The following is a 4,672-nucleotide window of genomic DNA, read 5'->3' on the forward strand; positions in this document are numbered from 1 at the left end:
CTATAGCACCCAGGTCACTATTCCAAGATTTCTCCTGCTCTATGCCTTTGCACCTCTCATTTTGATCTGCACTGTTAGCTTTCTGTCTCCTTCAAACAGGTAAGATCTGTATTTTCTTGTTTTTTTCTAGTTATTTTAGGTAGAAGCACTGATTGGCTTTCAGAAACTTTATTTCATGAAACTGGGAGATATTTCAAAGCATAGTTTATTAGACTTTTTTCATGTAGAGGAAATTAGAAGTCATTAGAATCTCTTGTTAGAGCTTAATAGCATACTTGTGTATAAAATAAATATGTAACAACATAAACTGTATAGGTTATAGACACACATGTTAAACTGAAAAAAAATTAGGAAAAAAGTGGACACAGAAATCTTATTTTCCCATTAAATCATTCTTGCAAAAAAATGTGTCCTTCACTGAGCCTAAAAGCATCCACATACTGAAAGTATATGTTTAAATTTTTGACCAACATGGCTGTCCGGCCAAAAATTAGATGGTTATTAATGACACAATGCATGGTGCGTAATGAAAGTAAACAACTGAGGTGGGCTTTTTTGTGCATGTGCTTTGGTTTTTGTTTTTTAGTTGTTTTCTGTAGTTTTTTTTCTGATGAAAATATGTAACAGCAAAGTGTTTAGATTAAAAAAAAAAAAACCTGAATTGCTGCTATTCAAAGAATGGCAATAAATTTTTTATCTTATTTGATTATAAATATAGATTTATATATTAATAATAATATATATTACACACATTATTTCAATTAGAAAACATTATTCACAGGAATATTTTACCTAAAAGTCTTATTAAATATAAAGGTTTATATTCTAATTATCATAATTCTAGCATTTGATTCTTAATAAGAGATAATGATATATTATTTTTTCTTATTTATTTCAAATATTATTGTCTCTAATGCATTTTATTTTTAGTTTCTCACTGCATAAGAACAATATTGAAACACATCCTAAATTATTTTTTCTAAGGTATTGTATTATTATTACTTATTATCATTAATATTATAGTTATTCCTTTTTGACCACCAAAAAAGGAGGCAAATCAAACAATGAGTAATTAAAATACCTTCCCACTTGATCCAATCTAATCAACCACTAGACCAAATGTCCAGCTTTTTTTGGAAGTCATATTAGATTAGAATTGAAACACATTTCTGTGTTGTAATATCCTGGTCCTTAATTAAATTCACAGCATCTTCCTTGCAACAGGAAAAGTTTAATCCACGTGTTCTGACTGAAAGTGGGGCATACAAAAGTCCCAGTGTGGGCTATTATCTGATCCATTATGATGGCAGGTTTTTTGTTAAAAGTTGATTTGTAGGCTAATTTGGAAATTCTTAAGTGAATCATTTCAGCATGTTATCAAAAAATGGCCTTGGGCTATTGCAAATTATGATAGCATAATTATTATCATAGGGAGATAAATTTTGTTGGCCTGAATTCTGTTCCTGTCTATCTTTGTGGGTACTTATTTAGATTAGCATCATCTCTGTGTTAGCAAATAGCACATGTGGCTATTTTACGTGTCACTAAAAAAGCAAAATAATACTTATTAAATTGTCAGGTTATTTAATCAATAGACATTCAGATAACAGAGACCAGAGAAATCATAATACAGTAATACACTTTAAATTTCTTGATTTAAATAAATGCCCTTAAGGGCTTTCATCATTTTAATTAATTACCAAAAATTGTTCCATTAGTAAATATATGTATAGGAAAGTCAATTACATATTACATCTTAGTATCTCATTCTAGACTTGTAGAACGTACTCATGGTTTTTGTCTGTTTATTTTAGTAATATAGGCCACTTCAGCAGATACTGTTATATATATATATATATATATATATATATATATATATATTTATTGATTTATATATATAATGTATTTCTGATATAGTTAGTGGATAAAAATGTTGCATAGAAAATGTATCTGTTGACATCTCACCACTTATTGTTCCAAGGAAAAATTTCTAAACCTCAAAAATAATAATTAACAAGAGAACAATATTTTATATTAATTACTTCTGAAATACTGTTTCTAAGATGTATAGTGTAGCCTCTACATATGAGATCAATAAACTTAAAAGAATACTCTTTCTCTCTCATTGACTAATTTCATGTACTTTTTGACTTCCGTGTTTTAGTTTGGAGTAATTCACTCTCAGATTTTTATCAAGTTGAGTTACTTATGTACAAAAGTTCATTGTAGTTATCAATTAATGACCTATCCTGGCCCCTTCAAATCTACTATTATACGTTGTCAGAAATTATAACTTTTCTCAGTACAAGATGAGTGCAGAGAGGAGGAACAGGAGGCTCTTCATTCTGGAATGTGTGGTTATTTTATATCAAGGTGTAGAGAGAAAATGAAGAGCTGATCGTGTTATTGGGGAAGGTTTTTCTCATACACTAAACTGAAACAAAGAAGACTAAAAATGTGGCTGTTTATCACACAGAATGTCAAAAATATAATAACATAATTGAACACCCCCAAAAAAGTATAAAGAGTATTCAGTTCCCTAAATTAAACAGTAATATGCTGAACTATCATACAAAAATCACCTTGACTGAATTAAAAAGAAAAACATATTAATGGAAAAATTTGAAATCAGTTAAATTAAGTTGTTCAGTTTCAAGGTAATAGAAAAACTAAGAAGCTCATGTTTAAAGGGGGATTTATTCACTGGAACACAAACCTTTTAATGAGAAGAATAAGATTTTAAATTTTTATTGTAATAACAACAGCCATTTTTTTGTGAATTCTGTAAGACTTATCACTATGGTTAGCTATACTCTGAAGGACATTCATGATGATCAGATATTTGCATTCCTCAGTGAAGGCTCGAACAGCACAAGTCCAGAAAGATGCTCAGATTGAGGAAGGGAGGTGAAGAGATACTGGGGTCTGAAGGCCAAGCCAGGCAGAAAAATGTGTCTGCTCAGTACTTGAGTGAGATTGAGATGGCCAAGTTGCAGAGGGACAACTAGCTGAAGAAGGCCAAGTATGACATCTAGGTCAACACCCTCTGAGCACAGGGTGACCTGGCCAATAAGCTTCAGATGGCCTAGACTAAGCAGCAGCTGGAGGAGCAGGAGGCACAGGTGCAGGTGATGGAACAGCCCAGCAGGGGGCAGTGCAGGAGCAGGAAATGGCCTTGCTAGAGCTAGAGATTCGAGTTCAGAATATATTTGTGTGGGTTTATTTCTCCCCATTTAAGTGCTTTATTGATTCCCTTATATTGTTTTCAATTCATGATGTATTTTTGTAACAAGAGGTCTATACACTGTAAACAAGGTAGGAAGCAGGGAAGAAATCAATATCAGAAGATGCCTTCTAGAATCTTAGTTAAAGTCTTTGAATGAGAAAGTAAACTTCCAGTTAGCTCAAATAGGATAAAAGAAATTGACCTGGTTAAGCTAATTCAAATGATGACAGAACACAAATAAGAAATGAAATGTTGGCCAAATAGGGGAGAAAAAGGAACCCTTGTACACACTTGGTAGGAATGTAAATTGGTGCAGTCACTGTGGAAAAGAGTATGGAGGTTTCTTAAAAAACTAAAAATAGAACTACCATATGATCCTGCAATTCCACTCCTGGGTATATAACCAAAAAAACAAAAATACTATTTCAAAAAGAAACATGCACCTCAGTGTTCATAGCAGCATTATTTACAATAGCCGAAAATATGGAAGCAAGCTAAGTGTTCATCAAGAGATAAATAAAGAAGATGTGGTGAGGGAGACCTTCAAGACGATGGAGAAGTAAGATGTGGAGATCACCTTTCTCCCCACAAGTACAACAGAAATACATCTACATGTGGAACAACTCCTACAGAACACCTACTGAATGCAAGCAGAAGACCTCAGACTTCCCAAAAGACAAGAAACACCCCCACGAACCTGGCTGTGTGGCTGACAGGGTCTTGGTGCCCCAGCCAGGTGTCAGGCCTGTGCCTCTGATGTGGGAAAGCGGAGTTCAGGACATTCGTCCATCAGAGACCTCCCGGCTCCACATAATATCAAATGGTGAAAACACTCCCAGAAATTTCAATCTCAATGTTAAGACCCAGCCACTCAAAGACCAACAAGCTACAATGCTGGGCATCCTATGCCAAACAACTAGCAAGACAGGAACACAAATTCATTCATTAGCAGAGAGGCTGCCTAAAACCATAACAAGGTCATGGACACCCCAAAACACACCAGCAGACGTGGTCCTGCTCACTAGAAAGACAAGATCTACCCTCATCCACCAGGACACAGGCACCAGTATGCTCCACCAGGAAGCCTACACAACCCACTGAACCAACTTTAGCAATGGGGGCAGACACAGAAAACAACAGTAACTACAAACCTGCAGCCTGTGAAAAGGAGACCACAAACACAGAAAGTTAAGCAAAATGAGAAGACAGAGAAACATACAGCAGATGAAAGAGCAAGGCAAAAACCCATGAGACCAGGCTTCCCTGGTGGCACAGTGGTTGAGAGTCTGCCTGCCGATGCAGGGGACACGGGTTCATGCTCCGGTCCAGGAAGATCCCACATGCTGTGGAGCAGCTGAGCCCATGAGCCATGGCCGCTGAGCCTGCACGTCTGGAGCCTGTGCTCCACAACGGGAGAGGCCACAACAGTGAGAGGCCCACATACCG

General features: G+C 35.6%; 1 pseudogene; it reads left to right on the top strand.

Moving 5' to 3' along the window:
• Positions 1-471: 471 nt before the first annotated feature.
• Positions 472-4,672, top strand: part of LOC103071034 (flotillin-1 pseudogene) — a 10,300-nt pseudogene continuing 6,099 nt past the window's right edge.

This window comes from Lipotes vexillifer, unplaced genomic scaffold (assembly GCF_000442215.2).
Source record: "Lipotes vexillifer unplaced genomic scaffold, Lipotes_vexillifer_v1.1 scaffold1976, whole genome shotgun sequence".
NCBI lineage: Eukaryota > Metazoa > Chordata > Mammalia > Artiodactyla > Lipotidae > Lipotes > Lipotes vexillifer.